This window comes from Phacochoerus africanus, chromosome 10 (assembly GCF_016906955.1).
Source record: "Phacochoerus africanus isolate WHEZ1 chromosome 10, ROS_Pafr_v1, whole genome shotgun sequence".
In the NCBI taxonomy this organism is placed as follows: domain Eukaryota; kingdom Metazoa; phylum Chordata; class Mammalia; order Artiodactyla; family Suidae; genus Phacochoerus; species Phacochoerus africanus.
This window is the reverse complement of record NC_062553.1, coordinates 26221764-26249116: the sequence shown is the minus strand read 5'-3', so window position 1 is coordinate 26249116 and position 27353 is coordinate 26221764. Positions and strand designations below refer to the sequence as shown.

The 27353-nt window shown below is 38.1% G+C and overlaps 1 pseudogene; it reads left to right on the top strand.

Moving 5' to 3' along the window:
- LOC125137376 (nuclear envelope pore membrane protein POM 121C-like) overlaps positions 1-26249 on the top strand; it is a 59198-nt pseudogene extending 32949 nt beyond the window's left edge.
- The last annotated feature ends 1104 nt before the right edge of the window (positions 26250-27353 follow it).

Genomic DNA, 27353 nt, shown 5'->3' with positions numbered 1-27353 from the left:
TTAATATCTATCTTGGTGTTAGCCTTTTTAAAAAAAACTAGTGCTGATAATATGATTTTGTGTTATATGGTCATTTAGGATAAAACTCTACCTATTTCTGCTGCTATGCATATCGCTTTACAGTGTCTGAAATACATGAAATTCAAATATCAGTTACTTATTGGTCTTATTTCAGTTGAATAACTTCCTATATCTGGAGTGCAATAAATATGATATATAAATGGCATTAGCAACATACATTTTTAAATACATAATAAATAAAACTACATCTAGAAAGTATATTTTAGTTGAACAATTACTAAATTGACAATTTTTAAATTTGCAATATTTTAAACATTTTCCTAAAAGTAGAATAAAGCAACATTGCATTAGATCTGCTTTTCAGAGAGTCTAGAATGCTCTAATATCTGAAGTTTCATGTTACAGTTAAAATGTCCTAAGAATCAAAGGGAAGATTCATCCCCTCAAAAATATTTCAGAAAAAAAAGCACAAATGAGTAGGGATCTTGTGTGAATTTTTAAAATTTAATTGCCTGCATCAACAAAATTTCTTTTTTAAATATTTACAAGGTGTGATAATTTCTGCTATACAACAAAGTGATTCAGTCATACACATACAAATAAAAGTTTTTAAACAAACTAAAAAAAAGTTCATTGACAGAATGATAAAATGAATGAATGGATGAATTAAATTATCAAGAGAATGTGTATGCATGACTTTGAAATTCAGGGTAGCATTTAGGGTTAGAGATAAATATGTGAGTGAGTCACAGATATACATATAGTATGTACATCGAGGATGAAATTACCAGCAGAAAGAGTGTAAAAATGACAAAGTTACAAAAAAGAAATCTACGAACAATTCATCCCCCTAAGACAAACCATATTTAGAAGTTGAGAAAAGGAATAGAACCCCAAAAATTGAACTCAGAGGGACACATATGTAAAGCAGGAGGAAAACCAGGAGTCAAAAAATAAGGCAATACTTGAAGGCGGATATGGAGTCTATAAATATACATATATATAACGTAGTAAGTTAATAGGAGCTATGTCTTGGTTTCAGGATCAATATACATTCTAAGCTTCTAAATCAAATAAACCTGGAAGAAGTTAATTTTATTTAATCAATGCTAACTAATAAATAACATTAAATTCCTCTACTTTGTTTAAATAGGTACCTAAAAAGTGACAAGGTAGTGGGAAATGCCAGTCATCAATATTGATAGATATGGAAAAAAAAATAATCCTTATACACATAGTACATTTAAAGATACACTGAACCTTTTCCATTTATTATCTTTCATAGCAACCTTTTTAAAGGCACTGGAAGCAAAATGGTGATGAATTAATGTGACTGATCCAAAAATATTTTCCCTATAAACGTGTTATCAAACTTTCTATATCTTACCCTAACAACATATGCATAGTTCTATGTTAGTCTAACTTCGGTGCAATTATCTATTTAATTCCTGACCTCTACCACTAGATTATGAGAATTCTTACACCAGAATTTCTTTAGTGATAAACAGTGTAGTCTCTGGAGTTCTGGTGCCTGGATTCAAATTGTATACTCTGTCCCTGATTAGCTATGTAACTCTCCTTAAGTAACCTATTTAATTTATTTAACCCTCAGTTTGCTTTCCTCTACAGTAGGCATAACATGAGCACATACCTCATACAACTTAGCAAGATATAGCATGACAAATAAGAGTTAAGTTTTAGTTCAGTATACATGGTAAGCACCCAATAAAGTTGGCCATTATTGTTATTCCAGGACCATGACAATGTTTACTGTATAGTTGACACTAAAAATAGTTTTCTTAATTAAACAAGCAACTAGATAAAGGAATAAATGAATGACATCAGACCTGAAATCCCAACCCTGGAATCATTAAAAGGATCAGACAGACAGACAATGAAAGGGTTTCTTGAAGACCCATGTCACCATGTCCTTATTCCTGTGAGCAAGCATGGAAGGTCTTTGTTGCCTAAAGTGGCAATTCTGAATCAGAAACGAGTCCACGAACATCATGATTTTGCTTAATCTGTCCTTTGATACCCAGTTGAGGACCAAGAAGGAATGTGTGGTCATGAATAATGACAACCAATATAAAATCTGGATCAAAGCAAGATATAGAGTATAGCTTATTGGCAAGGAAAGAAGGGTAGAGTTGAGCCTGGAGATTTAATAACAAATAGGTGGTTTGTGTAGATGTCTTTGGTACTTGGTTTAAAATACAGATGGGTTCTTGGGATGGAAAGATATAAATACCCTTGGGAGATATTGCATAAAATTCAGTTACCAAAAAACAAGTGCTTATTTATCATTGTGACATTAAAATTATGATAAATTTAAGGGAAACTATACATTGTCACTTGGTATATATAATCTAAATGTGAATGACCATAAATAGTAAACAAAATATTTTGTTTAAAATGCAGTCATTTCAAATTTTAGAGAAAAATAGAATTATTTGTCTTACAATACAGTCTCCTTGTTTTCTTTATAAATATGGGCACGGGTTTAGTGATTCAGGATGAAATTGCCTGCATTTATCTCCAATAAGTTGAACATCTAAGTCTATGGGGAATTTTAAGTACAGAACAAACACTATATAACTCTCCAATGGTTATACACTGTTACAGAATGTTGGTACTGCCTTGAGATTTTTGGTCCACTGACAAGCAATTAAGATTGGATTTTAAGAATAAATTGTGTCAAAGAAATGAGTACAAAAAGAAATCCTAACGGAATTAAAAAGATGAATCTTGGCACGGATTGGGAGGAGGGTTTTCATTAAACGATAAATACAAATAGTAGTTAAGAAACTTTAAAACATAAACCTACTTTTATTACTTACAGAATATATTTGATAGATTCACCTGAGGATATAAAACTGATGAATTTCCCTATGGGCTTATCCTTAAGCGACAGAACAGAAGTGAATTTCCATTTCCACAAGAGACACTACAAAATCTCCTTGTTATTTTTTTTTCATATCACAGTGAATTATTCTTTGATATTAGCTGCATAATATCCTTGTGATTGTCATTAGTTCTTTTAAAAAAAAGTCTCTCCATACATGGGTAATTGAGTATAAATATTTGGAGCCAGTTTGCACATTTAAACTCTGTCAAAATGCCTCCAGAAATTAGTAAATAAATTGTATCCTCTCTGAATTAGTGAGAAAAAGCACTATCTTACTACTCTCATCTGGAAGCTCACAGGAATACTGGCACAGATTATTTTTAAGTAAATAGCAGCATTTAGGGCACAGAGTACTTAGAGTAAGGCATGGGACTATGTCAACTGGCTTCTATTGCTTTCCTTCTCAATAGCTATGAATTCAGTAAGATTTTGATAAATGACATTTGTCTTCCACTGAGAAAATGTATATTCCTTCAGACTACTGTTCATCATATAGTGACTATATCATTTAGATGGAAATTTCAGTTAAAAAACACCCTACATTATCCAGTGGCCCTTCTTTTTATTGTTGTTAGTGTTGTTATACTTTTTCCAGTACTTGTTCTTTTTATTTCAGGGAGGAAGGTGATTGTTATTTGCTTATTTGTTTAATCATGTCAAACTATTTTTGAAATATGAGTTTTAGGAAACAAACCAGAAGTGGAATTGGAATAATACAAATATTAATTATAGTCCTAACATTTTACTTTCTTATGTGGAAAAGTTGTAGTACTACATTATAAATATTTGAATATTTACTTATGAGGCAGAATATCACTGGGTCATGTAAAGTTTTGGTTGTATATGACAGCGTGTGAACATGTTTCTGAATACTACTTAAGTAAAATAAAACCAGAATGGTTTAAATATAATATTTTAAAATCCAATCGACTGTGTGTAACATATTAGAATTTTAAAAATCTATTAAAATGTTTACAAAATCAATTAGCACCTCGGTTATATATTGAAGTAGGAAGCACCCATAGACAAAACATGTCTGCTTTTAGAGGAACAGATAAATCTCTTTCATCTTCATGGGATCTCTTTAATTTCTCATAAACAATCTGGAGCCCTTTAACTACTGCTTTTCCTATTTAGTTTCATATCTCACCTTTGGAGCGTTGACACTTTATTTGAAGTCAGCAGATGTTCATTTGATTTTCCCTCCCTATCCAAGTGCTCCATCTTCCTCCTTTATAATGTAGAGACCCAGCTCATTCTTCACCTGTCATATTAGGTTATTCCTTGCCCTCTACTTCTCCCTATCTCTGAATTGCAGTGTCCTAATTGTTTCCTGCCTATCATACTGCCCTAATTTTTAACAGCTTATTTTACTGTCCTCTTTCTTTGGATCCGAATCCTTTTGTCCTTCATTCATCTTTTCCTTTGAGTGTGTAGACTCATGGACATTTATTTTGGGATCAAAAAAAATTGAAAAGAACATGAAATAGTTACAAGGACATCAGAAAACATAAGAAAAATGCATACCTTTCCTCTACTTTTTTTCTCAACATTTCTCCAATTTACTATTTAACTGGAATGCACTACATTTATAGAGCTCTCAAATAAAGTACAGTATGTTTAGAAATACTTAGAATATTAAAGGAAACTCCAAAGCACACAGAACAAAAGGATGTGCTTTTTAATCATTCTGTAGTCCAGGAAGAACACAGTGTCAAAAAATTAAAGCACTGTGCCTTCTATTGTTTCCTAAAGCATACTCTGACCAACTGAATTTAAAAATCAGTAAGGACATGTTAAAGAGTTCAAGAGCTTTTCAAAAAATACTTACATAGCTATTAATATAATTTCTATTTTGTTAGAAATTTGTTAAAAATACTGAATTCAAGAGTGATAAGGGTCATTTGGATAAAGGGTAATAAGAATTTAAATTTTTTAAAAATTTAGATGTGGCTGAGGCTAGTGGTTATTTGATTACAAATGGGAAACTTAACTACTAGGCAGGATGAGTTACACAATTGCAAGAAAATTTTACTAGAAAAACTAGGGTGGATTTTTCTGGTGGCACAATGGTTTAAGGATCTGGCATTTTCACTGCTGTGGCTCTGGTCACTAATGCTGTGGTGTGGGTTCAATCCCTGGTCAAGGAACTCTCCATGCCAAGGTCATGGACAAAACAAATGAAAGCATGTGATTGGACTTCATTCCCCTATCTCTGTGGTTTACATCCCAGAAAACAAACAAACATTAAGCAATAATAAACACAGTCAATGTGAATGTTTCATTTAGTTCCAAATTAAATTTAAATATTTGGGTTGATATTTTTTGAGCAGTGATCTACTCAATGAAGTCATTCTTTGTAAACTGACACAATCATATTCAATATTCCAAACCATGGGTCTATGGTCTTTAGCTGTAAAAGACTAGATAGTATACATTTTAGGCATTGCAAGCTATCTGATTTCTGTTGCAATTATTCGATCAGATCTTTGTGGCACTAAGGGAGCCATACACAATATCTACACATAACAGCATATTGAATTCCAATTAAATTTATTTATGGACACCAAAATCTCAATTTTACATTATTTTCCTGTGTCACAAAATATTATTCTTGTTTTTGATTTCTTTTTCATCTTACCCTTAAAAACGTGAAAGTAATTCTGAGCTGTTAACCACAGAGGAATAGTTCATGGGTCAGATTGATCCAAAACCCTGTTCTTTCCTGAGGGAGAAAATCATAATTCAGTAAATATAGGAGTATAGCTGGAAAATTCAGTGGAGTTGTCTATTAAAAACATAATTTAAAAAAATCAAATCAGCCTTAGTTTGTTCTTAGAAGTATGCAGAGTATGGATAAGGGAAACACACTCACTGAGAGTGCATAGTGTGCCAGACGATCTTTAAATACATTGCAGGTGTACAAGCAGATGTGGTTGCCACATCTGTGAGCTGAGATTTAAGAATAATAAGGATAATAGGAAAGGGTTAACTAACTTACCAGGAACACTCAACTATTAGGTAACTTAACTCAGGGTTCTGATAGAAGCTTATTGGACTTTGAAGCCTAAATTCATTCTATTTAATATATTGGAATAAAGTTAATGTTAAATAAAGAAAATGTATGCAGTTTGATTCCCAAGTAATATATGATACACTTTCAAAAAAGTCTGAGATCGATTAGTGGTGACAGCATTTCAGATATTATTATGCAGAAAAGGCTGCTGAGAAATTCCCCTTGCAAAGAAGGGATAAAAGCTTAGGGAAAAGGATGAAAGTATGAGCTTAGCCAAATCTACTCAATAAAAACTGGACTTGCCCTTTTATGTTTAAGCAGCTGAAGGCCACGGGGTGGTCTGGGTTCAAAACTGCTGCTTACCGCAAATGAAAAGCAGCCTTTAGGAGTGAAGGAATCCTTTACACTTCTACAGGGCCTTGTTTATGCAAGCAGAGAACCGCTGTTCTGGGAAACTGGCAAAAACTTACATTTCCTTAGTTTTGCTGGCTGTGCAAAACATTGTGCATAGCTGTATTCAAACCCATTAGCTCAACCTTTCAGAAAATTCTCGCACAAAAATTGCTTAGAGGTACATAGGCTGACAGTTGCTGTGTGTTTTGAGAGCTTTACCTGTCAGAAGCAGACTCAGCATTCTTTTGCTTAATTGGTCATTTTAGAGAAAGAAGTTCCACACCTCAGAGAGAATGACATCTATCTCAGCCCATAATCAGCTAATTTAAAGAAAGGGAATACAAGTAGCTCCAGGGGACTCTTACCCTCTCCTTTGTGTTGAGATGGAGTGAGAGGGCTGCAGAAAGCACATCAAGCAATGTAAAATTAAGAGGAAATTGAGACTAGAGAAAAACAGGTTTCAAAATACATGAAGTCCATTACTTCAAACTCCAGGCATACAGTTTATACCTCTGAGTACATTGGAACACTAAAATGTAAAACCGAATACCTGACTTTAATTACAGATGACTCAACTGTGTTAGTTCACATTTAGTTAAGCATTGTTCACCACATAGGGCAATTTTCCTAAGAGCAATGGAATTTTAGCAGTGGAAAATGATGAAAAAAAGAGAAAAATAGACCTTGAATCATAAGGAGGTACCAGGTAATGCTTTAGGGAACAAAGACTGGAAATATACAAAACATACACTCACTTCCTGAGACCCTGAGTAGGTTCTGGTTATGCCACAATGTAACTTTGGGCAACTTATTTAACCTCCCTGCGCTTTTCTTTAATCTAAAAACCAAAGTCAGTTGAATTATCTTACATAACAAAATACAGTTTAAAATCCTCATCTCCAATCTTAAATGTCTACTTTTAAAACCAAGGCTATGATTTATAATGAGCTTGGTAAAAGTGCATCTACAAGAGTTACTAGCCGTGGATCAAACTACGGCTAGTCCTTAAATATGAGGAAAAAACAAAGCCCAGAAAATTAGTGGTAGATCCTTAATGCTTTAAAATATAGCATTTTGCAGTTCCCGTCGTGGCGCAGTGGTTAACGAATCCGACAGGAACCATGAGGTTGCGGGTTCGGTCCCTGCCCTTGCTCAGTGGGTTAAGGATCCGGGGTTGCCGTGGGCTGTGGTGTAGGTTGCAGACGCGGCTCGGATCCCACGTTGCTGTGGCTCTGGTGTAGGCCAGTGGCTACAGCTCGGATTCGACCCCTAGCCTGGGAACCTCCATATGCTGCAGGAGCGGCCCAAGAAATAGCAAGAAAAAAGACAAAAAAAATAAAAAATAAAAAAATAAAAATAAAATAAAATAAAATATAACATTTAAATTTTAACCATTTTGAATTAAAAGTAAGAAATAGTCCTTAACCGCATTCTGGAGGCAAATGACTAAGAATAGGCAAGATGACTGATAAGCAATTATAGTTTCTCTTGAATATTATAGGAAGCTCCTGTTATTCACTAAGTGGCTATTGAAAAGTCCAGAAATGATTATGTAACTCTATTTTACTTTACAATGAACACTCTTTTGAAAAATAAACTCAATAAAAATGATACATTTTATAAAGAAAAATAACAAGAACTGTGTAAAATATATGACTGGTTGTTTTCTTCAACTCTCATTTTAGAAAATATTATAATATCAAGTTAAAATACTAAAATGATATTCAAGGAGATAAATCTTTAAAAATTGAGCCAGAACCTCTGTTTTGTCATGTGTGTAAATAAGAAGGGTTCAGAATTAAAAATAATATTCTATAGTTATGATAGAAATTATTATGAGGGATATATTTAAGTGATGCAAAGTAGTTATCATATAAATAATTTAACAGCAGTATAAAATAAACAATGGTTTTAAATAAATTTTTTTTTGGCTTTTTGGCTTTTAGGGCCTTTAGAGGTTCCTAGGGGTCGAATTGGAGCTGTAGGCACCGGCCTAAGCCACAGCCACAGCAATGCAGGATCTGAGCTGTGTCTGCAACCTACACGACAGCTCAAGGTAACACCAGATCCTTATCCCACTGAGTGAGGCCAGGGATCGAACCTGCATCCTCAGGGATGCCCATCAGGTTGGTTAACCACTGAGCCATGACAGGAACTCTGAGAATATTTTTATAGTTAATAACTTTAATAGTAAAATATCTTCATAGTCTCTCCATTTAGATTAATATGTAGAAAAAGGAATTACTTCTGTCAAAGTAAAATGTGTATAAGACAAAGTTAAAACAGGCAAGGAAACCTTTATTCAAGACTATTGGACTGGAGGAAGCAGGGGATCACAGGCCATTTTGTTTTCGCTAATTGTTCGTACCCAAAGAAAAGTAAACTTTCTTGTATATTTATGACTTGAGGTCCTTTTACAACTTGGACCAAGACATCCATAGAAGTTAGGTCTCTGTCCTCCCATGGAGTCTGGGAGGGAAAGTGGTCATCTTCCTTGTTTACATATCAAAGGGGTGGCTCAGGTCCTGGAAAAAGACGTCTTGATTGTAAATCTGCCCAGAGGCTTTTGAAAAGTTCTAAACCTCAAAGGGACAGAGAAGAATGTTACAGTTTCTAAAGTAAGTGCTCTAAGAAAAGAGAGATCAGAGGGCTTAGATGCAGGAAGAAATTTCTCTAAAATTTAGTCAAGCTGAGGGGAATCCTGAAGCCTTCTTGGTGAGTTCAGGTAGTAAGAAGTGTTTTTGTTTGTTTGTTTGTTTTGTTTTGTTTTCCTGAATCCCTCACTGCTAAATAAATAGGTCCACCTTTAGGAAAACTACAGTGGATTGATAGCAACACTAGAGCACATTAGATGTCAGCAGGCCAGAGGGCAGTGTATGGTGGAGGCTAGGCCAGGGTTAGCACAGTGCCAGGCTCTAGAGGTCAGTTGTGATTAAGGAAGGCACCAATAACTCAATCAATCAGAGGCATACATGGCTAAAAAGGCAAAGTCAAAAGAAAAATAATTAATTCTTATAATTAATTATAAGCAGTTTAGAGATAGTAGACTAAACAGAGATAGACACATGTGGAATCTGCAGAAGAATTCAATAATTGGCACTCATCCATGCATTGATTTGCATGTTTAAATAATAGCAGGTACTAATAAAACCCCTGTGTTTTTTTGGAGAACTCTATGGGCAACACTCATATAGGTGGGTGCCCAATCCTCGAACATCCTTTACATAATAATGGAAACATTTAATCTTGACTGAAGTGCCACTCCTTTTGCTAGATTTAGTCCTCCTCCAATTTTCTCACCTACTCCCAAATCCTCTTATAGAATATGAGAACTTGATTGGAAAAAGAAGGTGCCCTGTATCACATAATCCCAGTTATCCAATGGTTTAAGCAATGGTGAATTGGTTTCCCAAACTGGCTGCACATCAGAATGGCATGAGGGATGTGTAGTGACACAAACTTGGCTCTACCTCAGACTCCTAAGCTAGTATGATTTAGTGTGAGGCCTGAGGGATAGTGTATCGATAAATAGATAGAGATACATAGCCATAGACAAATCTCTATCCATCACTATCTATTTCTATGTATATCAATTGATCTATTTCAAATCTCCCCCCTACCAAAAGTTCGCTAAGTCACATGCTGAAATCAAAAATTTAGGAACCACTGAGGCAGACCACCTAACTCCTCTGATTGATGGCAAAGGAACTGGCCAAGGATAAGATCTGGCTGATAGAAGCAGATAATTCTTATTTCCAAATCAATCTCTGTCAATCTTAATTTCAAGATCCTGACATTAAGTGAGTTCAGTTTTAGGATCTCTGTATCACTATCTTTTAACAGAGCCAATATATGATGAATCATTAACTGAACATCAGATATACTTGAAGAAGAGGCTCAAGACATCATTAGCAGTCACAGTTCTATCCTTCACCTTAGCTGATCCCTGATCCCCTAGCCTCTCCTGTCAGATTCTTAATCCTTTATGCCCAAAGCCAACTGACCTTCCAATAATGAATTAAACCAAGAGAAGATTAATAAACTGCAATGCCCAAAAAGGTCAATCTTTAAGTTGTAGCGGGAACAACAACAGCAACAACAACAAACCATGTTCCTTTACAGACATAAATTTATATGTAGGAAAAGCCAATCTAAAATAAATTAGACTGGATAAAGTGTGTGAAACCAGCTAGCCCATGGGTTATTTTCTTCTTAATATGGAAAACAATGAATATGATATATCCGAAATGAATGGAGTTTACTGAAAACATTATTATTATATTTTGTTATCAATTACTCTATAACTAACCTAAAGAAACTTCTAGAATCTTGGCAGTTAAAGTATACCATAACTATGCTAATCAAACCCGACTCAGTCCACAAAAAGAAATTGAGTGTATTTTGCATTTTCTAGAAATGCGAAAGTGTTACCTCTGTTGAAACTAAAATTGAAAATTGTAGCTTATATTTTTATTTAATATTTATAATGACACATTTATAGCATTTTATAAAAGTATTGTACAATGGTGCCTTAAAGACAACCAGACAAAACAAAACTGTTCTCTAATAGAGATGTTTCAAAAAGCACTGCTTTGAAGAACATTGTGTAAAATATTAGGAGAAATCGGGTTAAACATAATATAAACAGGTTTATTTGCTACAGGCCTCCTCAGATCCTTTAAAATTGAAATGTTCATTGCAAATCTCCAGATGAAAGATGAGCAATTTTCTCCAATGTATTTGAGCACAGATTTTTTTCTTATACTTCATCTTATGATCTTATGAGACTAGAATTCTTCAGGACAGGGGAAATACTTCTTCAAAAATAATTAATGGATTAATGGAAATTGTCATTTTAGTCAGTATATAGAAATGAAGTTAGCATCTTCCAAAAATTCTCTAACTTTTCATTTTAAACAGAAGGAATCAGTTATATACTTGGGAGAAAAAAAGATTTTATTCAGTTAACTAAGTAGTAAAATATAAAAAACACAGAAGAGAAAAACAATTTAACTACCCTATACCTTTAAATTCAGTGAATATGGGATTCTTGAAGACTTACTGTATAGTATTTACTACTTTTAAGCCACACTTATTCAAAGAACAACAACTGAAGCAATAGCCATATTTATATATTTCCTAAAGAAAACTGGGTAGCTAATAGAAAATATTCTGGGCTTTATTTTGGAAACAGTTTTATGTGCAAAATATTTGAAGATGTAGTTTGTCTTTTATAACTTTGAGAGTCCTAGAAGATGATAAACTATATATATATTTTTTTCCACAAAGAGAAGAGAAACAAATTGACTTCAATATATTTCACACATTTAATAGGATAGAAACAAAGACAATATATTATGTAAGAAAAGGTGAGCAGTACTATACCCTATTAAATAAGGATATTTTCAGTGCTGCCTGAAGGCCCTGAAGGTACCTTTCATCTCAGAACAATACTCTGATGCTCCGGCTTGTTTATCCATTCACCTGACTGTTAACTCCCAGTGAACCAAATAACTCTGCCTTTCTACCTCATGGCCCTAGCTCTTCAGAGAACTTTCTCTGAACCATGGTCATGACTTTCTGTATGTCAAATCTCTAAAATGATGACACTCAACAACCAAAAGATTTGTTTAAAACTATAATGTGCTAAGTAGAGTCTTCAGAGTGACTGAAAGGGTGCATGAGAAGCTCTAATCATGAAATTTTGTATAGCTAATATGGAGAGCCAAAGCAAACACAAGGGAAAACAATGTCAAGGCAATATATAGTTTGTATTACAAATGAACATGGTCATTGAGTCCACTAACTTCTAAGATTTAGCTAACCCTAGACTATTTTGAGAAACTTTCATGGAAGAGGAATTTGAAAAGGGAATTAATTAATTTGAAAAGGAATTTGAATAGGACATAGAGAAAGAATATTTCGAGGAAGAATACATGACCAGGAATGGAGAAAAATGCATGGCATATTTAGAGCATGGCAAGTGGTCCAGTATGGCTGGTTCAGTGATACAGAAAATTGTAGAAAAAAATTTTACCTAAAATCTTAGATTGGCCAGGGGTTCATGGTAAATAGCAATAAATATTAAGCTAAAGTGGTGTTATGAAGATGTTCAGTTATTAGAAACTCCGTGTTACTGAAGATTTTTAAAAAGCAGCTCAAATAGATTTTTAGGAAGTTTAGTCTGATTACTATGTGAATGTAGGGTTGAAGAGAAAGTCATTAAGAGACTGTAGAAAAGTCAGTTTATAAAAATCACACATCAAGAGTTACAACTGTGGCTCAGTGGGTTAAGGACGCAACACAGTCTCCTTCAGGATGCGGGTTTAATCCCTGGCCTCACACAGTAGATTAAGGATCCAATTTTGCTGCAAGCTGCAGTGTAGCTGCAGATGTAGCTATGGCTGTGGAGTAGGATTCAGCTGCAGTTCTGATTTGACCCCCAGACCAGGAACTTCATATGCCACAGGTGGAGCTGTCAAAAGAAAAAAAAAAAAAAAAAAAAAAAAAAAACACAGACATTGATGAGACTAAACTATATTCTTGGCCATGGAATGAAAAGAGAGGTTATTAGCCTAAACAATGCAACTATTATTACTAATACCAACTAAAAACTAATAGGATGTGGATGAGGAGTCAGTGATTCAACAAAGTTAAATTTATTTCCAAGGCATTAATTCCATCCAAACAATAGACTCTCTAATGGAACTTTAAAAGAATACTACAAGAGGATTCCCAGAGGTTAATATTTAGATATATGGACAAGGATGTAAAGATGAAACAACATCATATAAATGTTTATATGTAAGAGTGACTTGAAACTTAGAAGAAACTGCATAATAAGAGTTTAAGATTTAAGAGTCAACCGCAAACAGGTTATGTTTAAAGATGTGACAATAGGTGGTATATCTAAACAATAAGGGCGGATTAAAAATTGTAAGGAAACTTAGATCTAAATCTAGATGTGCACTGAACATGTGGGAACCATATAAGTTTATTCCATAAAGAGATAGAAAAAACTTTAAGAGGAGTTCTAGAATAATGTAATGCAAAAACACAAATGAAAATTTAAATCAAAATTGAGTCAGCTATAAAAGAAATGCTCTCATACAAAAGTAATAATAGTGCACAAATAAGGGAAAACATGCGTCAAAAATAAAATAAAGCTTTAATAACTGAAACCAAGTAATTCCCTATCCCTGTGTTAAACAATAATGGGTCCAGTAATACTTCCTGATCCATGTTAAACAGTTCTTGAATGAAGCATAATTTCCTGTTCTTTGCTAAGCAATACTAAAAACAATCAAGAAGTGGAAGAACATGCATTCCTTCATTTAAGGACTATTTACAGTGTGCCTTGTACATGCTGGGAGGGATGGAGTGTGACAAGACAGAGTCTTTCCTCTCACAGACAGACACTGGAATTGGAAATTAATTATTAAACAGGACATAGATAGATAAGCAAGACAGTGATTTTAAATGCTAGAAAAAATAAAATAGGGTAATAAGATAGAATTACTTTGGGGGGTTTAGATTGGTAGCATAGGAAGACTTCTTCAGAAGATAATGCTTCAAAATAAGAACAAAGGTCCCAGGAGAATTTTTTTTTTAAGTTGCCTGATTTTCATATTCCTAGTTCCATTAAAAAAGCCTAAGGCCAGGAATTCCTACTGTGGCTCAGTGGAGTAAGGACTCCGTGAAGATGCAGGTTCAATCTCTGGCCTCGCTCAGTGGGTTAAGGGTACGATGTTGCTGCTAGCTGCGGCATAGGTTGCAAATGTAGCTTGGATCTGATGTTACTGTGGCTGTGGCATAGGCCAGCAAATGCAGCTCTAATTTGATCCCTAGCCCAATAACTTCTATATGTTGCAAGGGCAGCCTTAAAAAGAAGAAAAAACAACAAAAAATGTAATACCAGCGTTCTCACCTTGGTGCAGTAGATTAAGAATCTAACTCCAGGAGCTCAGGTTGCAGCTGTGGTTTGCAATGGATCCCTGACCCAGGAACTTCCATGTGCCACAAGTATAGCCATAAAAAGAAAAAAAGAAAAAAAATCCTAATACCAAGGAGAAGGAAGAGAAAGAAGAAGAGAAGCGCTAAAATGGATAATATACAAACCGTGCCAGCTCATTTTTGTACATTTTCATTTTATTACTTTAAACAAACCTGGGAGTTAAATACAGTTAATATTACCTATTTTATAAAAGAGTTAATAGAAGTTAGCAAAATTCAGTCATTCACCAAGTTATGTAATTCATGAATGGTAGAATTCAGACATTACCCAGAGCTGCCTAATGAAAAGGCTATATTTTAGGTTAGATAATATTCATTACCACATAGATAATTACTCTTCAACCTGTGATTATGTCTCTTATACTAAGCCTTCCTCTAGCCTTCCTAGTTTTGTTTGATTAAAAAACTTGAATTTCATCAGCTATATGTTTTATTATTTAAGTAGTAGATAGAGAAAATCTATACAAATTTGGAATAAGGTGTCCTTGTAGTGGCTCAGCGGTAAGAACCTGACTAGTATTCATGAGGACACAGGTTTGATCCCTGGCCTTGCTGGCTCAGTGGGTTAAGGATAAGGCGCGGCCATTAGCTGTGGTATAGGTCACAGATGCGGCTTGGATCCCGCACTGCTGTGTAGGCCGGCAGTTGCAGCTGTGATTATACCACTCGCCTGGGGACTTCTACATGCCCTAAAAAGAGAAAAAAAAAAAAAAAAAAAAAAAGCAAAAACAAAAATCAAATTGGGAATAATTTTTAAAGGCCTCTCCTTCTTTATAAGTTTTGTTGTCAACCTTCTCTAACCAATCAAATATTTTAAAGATATTCTTCAATCAGTTACTTTTCAAAATTGTCACCAAAATGTAATTACCAGAGAATATAAAGAGCACTGACTCTATTGAAAAGATACATTAGCATTCACAATGTGTGGTGGCCGTAGCATGATTGAAAACTTCTGTCACAGATAGTAGTAAACATATTCTGGGACACCCTTCCAGTTTGCTTTTTTCTTACACTGAAAGCTGACTATTTATGGCAACTCCTGCCTTAGGGGCTGTGCAGAGAAGTTGTGTTCATTGATTAAAAAAACTAAAGACATATCCAGACAGAACAAAACACAAATAAGGGCTTTCAAAGGCATCTAATGATGAGATTTCTTCAGGGCACACACAGTATCTTAAGCTTCTAAACTTCACATAAAAGATCTTTAAATAATCTCAACCTCATTTAATTTTTAGAAGGTACAATGACTCTTTGCAGGCTTCAGTGAAAAAAAAAGAGTTTTTTTTTTCAAAGAATAAAAAATAAAAAGTTAGAATAAAGCAAAGATTTAATTTGGTTTTACAAATAATATAAATATGGCTAATTGTAGTGCCTTTGTTTTATCTAACACTTAGGTGAAATATCTCGTTATTAGAGAATACGAAATAAAAATGTCTGATCTTGAAAAACTTTGCTTCGAAATGAAGACGTCCAACTTATCTATCCTAGTGCCTTATCTAAATCACAGGCATGAATTAAAAATTACTGCATTGGTCTTGCAGATTTTTATTACTGTTGATTTTGGCACAATACTGCAATGTGTATGAAAGTAGAAAGGTTCTCTGAATGTAACTTACATCTTTTGTTCATTGCTTCTTAATAACAAAACCGAATCTGGAGAAATTAGTTAATGCATCTCCAGTATATCTGTTAGTTGATGGCAGGTGGCAATAAAACTGTCAACCTCCGATGCTAGTTGTATCTGTAAGCATTGTTGGGAGACAATAATTAAAGGGATGATTACATAGAAGGACAAAGCAAGACTGACTTCAAGAAAACTGTTGTTTAGAAATATTAAAATATTTCTATATATCTCTAAAATATTTCTATATATTTCTAACCTGTCTAAAATAATGACATTTGTGAGAAAAGGTAAACCATGTTCCCTATAGTGGGGTCATTTTTTGGGATGGTCATACTTCTGATAATTTACATGATTTATAATACAGCAATTGGAACTGTTTGGGTTCTCGAGGAAGGAGACTTATACTAAGTGTAGTGGGCAGGCAGTTTATCAGAGCATGCAATGGAAGAGAAAGGAGGAAGCAAAAATGGGCAGAAAGAGAAGCTGAGCTGCAATAAAGACTTTTTTTGTTTTATTTATTTTAATTTTTTATTTTTTGGCTGTACCTGTAGCATATGGAAGTTCCGGGACCAGGGATTGAACCTGTCATGGCAGTGACATTGCCCTCCACCCCCACCAGCCATGGCTGTTACAATACCAGATCGTGAACTTAGTGAGCCACCAGGGAACTCCAAGTTGCAAGAAAGACCCAAAGGACTGCCAGCTGGTGTGTGTGTGTGTGTGTGTGTGTGTGTGTGTGTGTGTGTCTGTATTTTTAGGGCTGCACTTGCAGCATATGGAGGTTCCCAAGCTAGGGCGTCAAATCAGAGCTGTAGCTGCTGGCCTACACCACAGCCACAGCAACACCAGATCCAAGCCTCATCTGTGACCTACACCATAGCTCACTGCAATGCCAGATCCTTAACCCACTGAGTAAGGCCAGGGATCGAACCCGAGTCCTCATGGATATGGGTCCATTAACTGCTGAGCCATGATGGGAACTCCCAGTCAACTGATTTTAAATAGCACTTCAAGGTAGCCCCACATTGTCACTGTGATCCTGTCAGGCAGGTTTTTATGCTGGAGCTTCCCTGAAGGGGCTGAGAGCTGAAGCTGTTTGCTGCAGTACAAAAAGCAATTGAGGCAGTATGTTCGTCATTGAAATAGGATCTCCTGGGCCATAGATCTTTTGTTCCACTCAGATCCACTTCTTTGTTCAGGGAGCTGCTCCTGCATAATTCTGCTAAGTCTGTCTTTTTGAGAAACTCAGAAAAGGAAGAATAGTGTGATGAGCTACAGGTCCCCATTTTGCAGCTGGTCTCTGGAATATAATTTATATTTATCACCTCCTTCCTCCACTATCCATTCTAGATTCCCCTCACCATCTACTAACACCTTGGTTAGTCTTAGCTTACCTGGGGGTGATGGTATTAAAACCATCCATGAGGTGTCTGAGCCCCTTGTCACTAGGTTCTTAAGGCCGCTTCACCTATACATTTCCCATCATGATTAGTAAGGGAGTATCAAGAGAAATGCTAACTTGGGTGTTAGCATATACTTCCCTGCCTTCCATCATGTAACAGCAGTGTGTACCTCCTGCTGTTATCAGGCCAATTACTCCTTCCACAATAACTCTTCCCCATGCTTGCCAGTGCCTATATGTAAAGCAGCTACAGTGAACAAATGGTAATCAGAGCGTAAGTTCAGCGGGACTCATTTGTTTTTTTTTTCTTTTCAACTGTGGTTGAGGCATGTGGAAGTTCCAGGGCCAGGGATTGAATCTACATCTCCGCAATGACAACACTAGATCCTTAACCAGAAGTGCCACCAGGGGAACTCCAGTGGGATTCTTTGTTCTTAGGCACAGGCATTCCTCCTTTGAGAATTTTATTGTTCTTTATGGAATCCCTTTTGATTCAAAATATAATCAAATCTTCATCCTGCCTCTTTGTGCACAAAGAAGGTTGTCGAATGCCCCATTAAACCTCTGTCCTTTTAGGGGGATATTCTTTCACCAGTGTCTTCCAAGGTCATGCCTAAGTGATGATGTAATGTGGCTGCTTTCCTTTTTTAGCTTGATCAGACAACACTGAGCTAATCTGTGTATAAACACTGGGTTTTTGGTCCTCAGTTAGTTTATCATAACCAGTTTTCCACAGAGCCATGAGTGGGGGCTAAAGGAGAAGAGCTCGTGCAGTATGGTGGATGATAATAGGTTTGGGGTAATGCATTCAGGTACTTTGCTTTTGCTTTCTGGTCTTGCTTTGTGCTACCCCAGCTGTGCTGATGACCACCTACAATGCACTATCACTATCGCTTTCCCTGCCCAAACTTCATGACTTAATGAACAGAAAGAATTGTACTCATGATTCCCCAAAGCATCGTCTCTTGAAGCCCTATGTCTGCATGATTCATATATATGCACTTTCAGAATGTGCCAGGGGTTGTTTTTTAAAAGAAGGTATGACCTTACTCCAGATCTCTGATGTCCTGCGTTGTTGTTTTGCCATAAATGCCACATGTCTTTTTCCACTGCTAATACATCTTCTCTCATAGATTTTGGCAGATCACAAGTCTCAAGTGCAAGGTTACACCACAGCCTGGACCTTCTCAGAGCCCTTTCTTGCTCTATGTCCCACTCAAAACTGACAGTCTTAATGTCACTGAAAACATGGCCCTGAGCAATATTCTTAGAGGTGAAATACATTACCTTTATAATGTAAAAAGTCCCACACTGCATTATACTCCCTTTTTTGTAATTACAGGCAAAGATGTAATGATTTGTCTTGTATTTTATTTTATATTCTTATTTTTATTTTTTTTTGTCTTGTCTTTTTAGGGCCATGCCTGTGGCATATGGAGGTTCCCAGGCTAGGGGTCCAATCAGAGCTGAAGCCACCGGCCTATGCCACAGCCACAGCCATGGCAAGATCTGAGCCATGTCTGCACCCTTCACCATAGCTCACGGCAACGCCGGATCTATAACTCACTGAGGGAGGCCAGGGATCGAACTCGCAACCTCATGGTTCCTAGTCACTTTCATTTCCACTGCACCATGACAGGAACTCCTGTCTTGTATTTTAGATGTCATGTGCCAAGATGCCCCTAACCACAGAACCCCTAAAGTGGTAAATGAAGCGGTAATATGATACAGTGATTTTCATAGGGTCATCCTCCACCACCTAGAGTTGGATGTATGAACCAAGACACCTAACGTGATAGGCATTTCTTGCTCAAGTAATCCAGATGGCATGGCACTGATATAATGTGCCAGTTTAATGTTCTTCAGTCTATCTAGATGTTCTCAATACTTTTGGACAATATTATCACACATGGTTCACACAGCCCTTTGTTCTAAGCTGGAAATACATAGTGTTGTCTGTTTTATGTGAATGTGAATTACATCTTAGGTTTTTATTTTGTTTTTAATGAAGGGATAGAAAAGAATGCATTCACAAAATCAGTGTCCACATACCATGCCCTGGGAATCATGTAAATCTGCTCTAGCAAAGATATCCCATCTGGCATAGTAAAATTGGTGCTACTAAATTGAGTTTGTGCAAGGACAGTGTCATCCAAAATTTGTGGCTCAACTGCATGAACCATCCTAGTGAATTATGTGGAGATAGCACAGGGATCCCCAGCCTTGCATCTAATGTACACCATGGTGATGTAGCTCATACTATATGGTATACTTGGAATTTGCTGAGAGAATACGTCTTAAATTAAGTCTTCTCACCCACACCCACACCCACACACACACACACACACACACACACACAGGTAACTGCAGAGGTGTTATTATTATTGTAGTTACTTTTTAAAAGTTCCTGGCTCTCTTTGGTTTCTGTAATGACACGTCACCTGCTCCTGGATTCATATTTTGGCCGCATATTAATATTTTCCCCATCTTTGCATTACCTTCCCTCTAAATGAGGGTATGATGAGAGCAACAAAGCATTGCATTTTGATCTTTCTCTCTCAGAGAATTCAGCTCATTTCACAGCCTGGATTCTCCCCTTCTGGAAGAGAAATCTTAAATCAGCTTTGGAGCATCTTTAGTTAACCACCAAATATCTAATCCTAAAAATTCCTTTATCATCTGAAAGCCACTGTTCTGAAATCAAATTCTCATTATTATTATTATTATTAGGGTGGCACCTGCAGCCTATGGAAGTTCCCAGGCTAGGGGTCAAATCAGAGCTGTAGCTGCTGGCCTATACCACATCCTCAGCAACACGGAATCCAAGCTGTGTCTGAGACCTACACCACAGCTCTAGCAACACTGGATCCTTAACCCACTGAGCGAGGCCAGGGATTGAACCTGCATTCTCATGGATACTAATCAGGTTCTTAACCCACTGAGCCACAATGGGAACTCCAAATTCTCTGTCTTCTATTATAGGCCCTCCTACTTTCCTGGGTAGACCAACTACTCCTGTCTACCCAGGAAAATGTCCCAGGACTCCTGTGCTCCATTTCTGAAACTTGAAGCTGTCACTGAAGCTGTTTATCTTCCCATTTCTAGATAACTTTTGTATATATTTTGTCATTTTTAATTCTTCTCACCTCAAATTTATTTATATTTTCCTTCTAGTCTCAAACTTGCCATCATAGTTTATTCCTTCATTAACTGTCTTTTGTGAACTTTTGCAAAATTTTCTAAATGATCAATTTCCTGCCCATCTCTTCTTGTTCCAATAGATTGTTCTATTGTTCTCAGGCAAATTTTCTTAAAACCCAGTTTAATACATACTAAACCACCACGTAAGACCTTAAAAAATTCCCATGTATAAGAAAATAAATTTCATATTCCCATGTGGCATTTGATACCCTTTCATCATCCATAATATAATCACTTCAAATTTATCCTCCACTTTTCCCTTAAACAAAATCTCTATTCGTTATTACCTAATACAAATCCCAACATGTCATATCTTTCCATCACAATGCTTCTTTCATGAAGCCTTCATTGATTTAAGTGAGACTTTTAAAATGGCTTTTTCTTTGAGTTACTATACCACCTGTAAGTTTACACAAAAGGCATTATGTATATGTTATTATACCTCCATTTCCTCATATGACAAACAAATGAAGGGTAATAACATTCATTTTACAAATGGAGCAATGTGTATAAATTCTCACATGCAGTGCCTTTCACATATTAAATGTTGAAAAAAAATCAGTTTCCCTATCTTTTCTCCTATGTGATACACCTTTCATAATGGCAGCAAAAAACGTGATATACAAATGACCAGAAACTTAAGGATACAGAATTAAAAAAAAGGTAAAATGGAAAATAATAGAGAAGAAATATATTATTGAAATTTTTTGTCAGCTAAAGTTTATCATGATCTTTATATTTTGTATATACATTTTCCATACTATAAGACCAATGGATATTTGTTGCTTATGGATGAATATGGCTCTTTTATATTTAAATGTAGTAGGCATTTGCAACATGGTGATAAATTAATATGAAGTATTCCAATCATTGAATAAAATATGTTTTAGAAAGACAAATTATTTCAATAAGTCAGATACAGTGTATGGATCAATATGAATGCTAAGAATGAGATCATCTATAATGTATTTCAGCTTCTTTTTAAGGAATCTCAGGTGATAATATGTGGGAGGTAGCATCATCAGAAATTTAATAGTAGTCATTTATGTTAAAAGAAAGGATTTATGATAGGTATATTTTTATTCATGAAATAAGATAAATTGGAATTATCCATCATTACTGTCTAAAAGAGTTTGGTTTATTATAATTTATTTTATAGAGTATTCTGTAGGAAATAGAGTTGGCCAGCATACATTTTATTATTAGATTCACATCATTTTTATTCCATAAGTATCAGCTGCCAAAAATAAGATATTATGAAAAAGAGACTTGGGATCTATTAAGAAAAAAAGCTTTCAGTATTTCCTACTTTTTGTGGTTAAAGTCAAGTTTAAAATGTCAATTCAGAAAACAAAGTTCTTAGTTATTTTTTTAACTGTCAAGGTCAAATCACATGAAATATAAAATTGGAACTATGGTTACAAATATGCTAATAATAAAATGATACTAAATAACTTATCCATGAAACAGACTCAAAGATTTCAAAACCAACTTATGGTTACCAAAAGGGAAATGTGGGGGTGGGGGAGGGATAAATTATGTGTTTGGGATTAACCGATACACATTGCTATATATAAAATAGATAAGTAACAGGGTCCTACTGAATAGCACAGGGAAATCTACTCAGTTCAGTGTAATAACCTATATCGGAAAATAATCTGAAAAGGAATGGATATATGTTTATGTATAACTGATGCACTTTGATGTACACCTGAAACTAACACAACATTGTTAGTCAACTATACTCCAATAAAATTAAAAAGAAAAAAAATGGCTAGATGCAAGCACAACAATCTTTTCTAGTGGCAATAATTTGCCCAGTATTTTGAATTCATAGTACCAAACATCAATATCATAGAGTGCTAGTTATCCACTCACTAATTAAAGCCATTATTTTTGAACACTACCATGTGCCTGAAATAGTGCTAGGAACTGTGGCTGAAAATTTTAAAATAAAATAAGAACCTTTGACTATATGACTGTATTCAAAGATATATTACTCTAGAGGGCTAAAAAAATAAAAACAAACACGTGAACTACACACAGATACAAATACACAGACACACATACACTGTATACATACTATAGTAAAGATAAATACATTATACGTGCACTGAGAACTCTTCTGGTTCTAACAGATGAAACCCTACAAAGAGAGAATTAGAGACGGTAATTCTGAGCAGAAGGAACGTGATGTTCAAAGATACAAAAATGTGGAAGATATCCCAAATAGCTGCAGTATTTGTTCTGGGAAATAAAGAAGGAAAGAAGCGATGTCAAGAAGATATTGAATAGTCAAAGGTTGGAGTAGATTTTGATGCCCTCATTGCTGGGATGTTTCTTGCAAATTTTATTAAGTAGAGATAATATTATAAAACTTCTAAGATTGTTCTTAGAATGAAATTGAGATAACATATTTAATCTTATACCATAAGTTTGGGTAGGTGCCATTAATGTAATGTTAATGTTACATTAACAGTAAATGTTAGCATAATTTACACAGTTGTAGACCAAAGATACCTTCTAGTCAAAAGCAATGCCATTTCATTTTAGGAAAGTGAGGACAGATTGCTAGTGACGAAAGCTGGGCCTGGAGGTTGGTCAGGGAGACAAGTTTAAAAATCACTTATAGATGTCTCTGGCTGCTACAGCAGCTGATAGAAGAGTCAGGGAGGGTCAGGCCTGGGCTGGGGCTGCAGAGGGCCGGGTGTGGAGGCACTGCTCGGCTTTGTGTACCTGGTGCCGGTGGCAGCTGCACTGGCCTGGCTAGCCGTGGGGGTGACCGCCGCCTGGTGGAAATGGAGCCTCGAGCCTTGAAGTTCAAGGGCCTTCCCCTCGCTCATTAGGAACGCAGCCAACAACACTGCTCACCTCTCCTCTGGTCAAGTCGGCAGTAAACAGAAATCTCCTAGAGCCACGGCGCCTACTGGAGGGACCCAACCCCCTGAACTGCTCCTCATGGGCAGTTACCTGGGCAAGCCTGGCCCCCTGCAGCCTCCCTCCACCCTGGAGGCCAGGGACTTGCAGAAGAGGCCCGGCCACTGCCCAGCCAGCTTAATCAGCCCATCCTCATCGCGTTTATACCCACCCCTCCCTCCCCACTCCTCTTCTCTGACCCTCTAGGAGGCCTTTTCACCAGGGTTGTGGGGCTTTATCATTGGTTTGTAATAATGCCTCAAAGAAGATATCGAATCCAGCAGGCCCAATATTTCTTGCTGGGGGTACTTGCCAAGGTGTGCTGGAATGGCTGTCACAAGAAGACTGTGCTATCTGCTCGTAATTCCAAAATGGTGTGCAGCACAAAACAGTGAGGTTTGCTCCTCCAGATAGCAAATTGACTCGTTCCCAGTTACCAGAGCAGATTATCAGCTCAGCACTGTCCTCACCATCAACTGGTGCCCCAGACCCATGTGTGAAGGAGACTGTACGGAGCACCCTCAAAGAGAGGAAGAAAAGGACAGTAGAGGAGGAAGACCAAATATTTGCTGATGGCCAGGAAAATAAAAGAAGGTGCCATGCTAGCAGTAGGAGTGGAGATTCAGCATTTGAGGTGCTGGTGGCCAGTGGAGCTTCTGCCTCTTTTCTGCCTAAGCCTGGGTCTCGGAAGAGAGGTCTCAATTCCCAGAGCTCAGATGACCACTTAGATAAGAGATCATGCACCTCTTCTCTGAGCTCCTTGATAAGCACATACACAGGCCACATCCCCAGCTCCAGCCGCCATAGTTCTTCAACTCCATTGGTACCAGACAAGGAGTCCCAGGGAGAAAAAGTTGCAGATACAATCACATGGAAGAAATAGAACTCATGGAATTCCCCGTCAACACCTGGCAGCTTAGGGCAGCAAAAATGGAACTTTCAGCTGCTGCCATTCCAGCAAGGGGACCAGCTCTGACCTTGCCTCCATCTTCCCAGTTTGGTTATTCAATCACTGCTGGAGACTTAGAAAAGAAAGCTTCGTTACCACAGTTTAACAAGATCTTGGAGGATAAGACTGATACTGCCTTGACCTCTGTCACTGAGAACCCACCTACCAGCCAGCTTCCCTTCACTTTTACCCTGTCTGCTGCTGGGACTGCTGCCTCCACAACCTCCCTCCCAGCCCCAAGCGCTAACCCACTGTTGGAGAGCTTGAAGAAGATGCAGAATTCCCCAGGCCTACCATCCCTCCCTGCATCTGCTGGCCTGGCAACTACTGTGGCCCATTCATCTCCAAAGACACCCAGCCCTCTAGCCCCTCTTGGCTGTTCACAGTCAGGGCCTCTTCGGGGCACCTCCTCAGATTCCAAATCTACATCCGCTTTCTTGGGACTGATCCCTGCTTCTTCTGCAGGACCAGTCACTGACACCACCACGTCACCACCAGCCCCTCAGGCTGAGACATCTGCCAAATCCCAAGCCCCAACTACCCCATTCTCCCACCAAGCAGAACATTCTTTTTGGAATGCTGAGCACCCCACCTGCTAACTCTCCTGCCTCTGCAGCTCCGGCTGTGTCTTCAGCATCTCCCATGTTCGATCCTATTTTTCTGCTCCCTCCCCAAAGCAAGAATGAGGGTTCCTTGCCTTCTAGCCCTTCCAAGGTCACAGCCACAGCATTATCCAGCTCAGCCCTCCCCATGACTACCAGCAGCTTATCCCTCACTTTCAAACTTGTCTTCACCATGGAGCCACCTGCACCCGTGCCCATATTAACCCCCTTCTTCTTCAAGCAAAGAGGTTCTCCAGCCACTACTATGAGCACCCCTCTCTTCAGCAGCCAGGCCAGTGCCACCTCTGCAGTAGCTTCTGTGACCACAACCAGCACCTCCAAAGACTCTGCTCTGAAGCCTACATTCAGCTTCCGTGTGAGCAGCGTAACCAGCACCCTGAGCAGCATGACTAGTACCACTGCTTCCATCTCCCAGCCCTTCCTCTTTGGGACTCCCCTGCCTCTGGTGCTAGCTTCACTGCAGCTGTGGCTCCATATTCCAGTTTGGCAAGCCTCCCGCCATGCCTTCTTCAACAGCAGTCACCACCTTTGGCCAGTCCCTTCCCAGTGCCTCTCAGATAGCCCCCAGCATCAGCAGCCCTGCTGCTGTTTTTGCAGCACCTTTATAGGTTTTTGCAGCACCTTTACAGCCTCTGCCCCAGCCACCACCAGCCAGCCCACACTGACTTTCAGTGGCACCACCACCTCAGCATTCAACATTCCCTTTGGCTCAAGTGCCAAGCCCTCCCTCCCCTCATATCCAGGAGCCAACCCCCAGCCCGCCGATGGGTAGCAGCAGAGGACTGCCAAGCCAGCCCTTGTCCCCAGCTTTGGCAGATCCTTCACTTTTGGAGACTCTGCAGCCCCCGCCCCAACTGCAACTCCAGCGCCAGCCCAGCCAGCCTTTTTCTCCTTTGGTGCAGCCACCACCTCTGGCATTGGAGCTACAACCCAGACCACCAGCAGTGGGACCAGTAGCTCTGTGTTTGTCAGCACAACACCATCTCCCTTCACATTTGGGGGTTCGGCAGCCCCAACCGGCAGCAGAGGTTTTGAGATCAGCGTGGCTACCCCAGGAACCAGCTCTGCCTCAGGAGCCTCTGCCACACTTGCAAGAAGTAGCCCCTGGCCCTTCTCCCCACCCCCACCTACATCTGGACCTCGGCACCTGCCAGAAAGAGCCTCTCATCTTCTAGTTCCATAAAATGGAGCTACCCCAGTCTGGCTTCAGCCACCTGGGTGGGAGTGGCAGCTGCAGGGGTTCTTCCTTCTCTTCCGGGAAACAGAAGCTTCATGTCTCTCGGGGGAGGAGGAGGCAGGAAGGACATGGCAGGGCAGAAGCCTGTGACCTTACTTGAACAGTTCCACTGGTGAGGCTGGAGAGAACTAAAGAAACACCCGTACATATCGCCTCTTCCTTCCCTGACACTCCCGTGGTGTATAAGCTGTCAGGCACCTCATTTCCCTGAGAGCCACTTCTGCCAGAGGACCCGAGGTAGAACCCTCACCACTTGCATCTCTGATATGCATTTGATGGGATTGGGGGAAATGGCTTATCCCTATAGTTTTACCTTGCTTGGCTTGGCTATAAAAAGTGCTTCTCCCCCTCTTGTCCCATTAAGGGACCCAGTTCCTCCATTCTTGTGTCCCTCACTGACTCCTTGCAAGATCAATTCCTTTTAAAGTGATTCTGAATCTATCTTTGCCTTGGAGACCCCAGTGAGTGTTTCTCCTGCCAAGTCTGAGCCTCTGTTTCATCTCCAACCCTCTCTGCCAGTTTGGTCCCCCAAAGCTTGGTGGCTCAAGACTGTTAGCCTGGCAGATCCAGGGGTGACACCTCATGCTGGGAGAGGGAAGATCTTGGAACAGGCAGGATGCCTGCCACTGCTTTCAGCTGCCTCCTCACTCACCTTCCCTGTTGGCTTCCCTGGGCTTGTCTGCCTCTCTGGGATCATATGTTTAAAGCCTTGTCCTGTGTTACTTTGTCTGATGCTCATGTCTATTGCTCTTTGAATCGAGTTTGAAGGGAGAGTTGAATTGTATGAGTGGCGGTGTGTTGGTAGTGCTGGAATTAACTGTTTCTCAAGTTTCTAGGGCCTCGCTATTTGAATGTGGAAAGCAGCTCCGCTTTACGGCTACAAGTGCCGAGTCCTGAATTTTGAAATGGTGTTTTGACTTTAAGAGATGGCCACCTAGGAGAATGGGGCCGAGGAGAAGCAAAGGCCTCTTCCCTCTGTTTCTTTCTCCACCTGCCTAACCTCGCCGTAGGCTAGATCACCCATAGAATAAGTTAGAAAACCTAAATAAT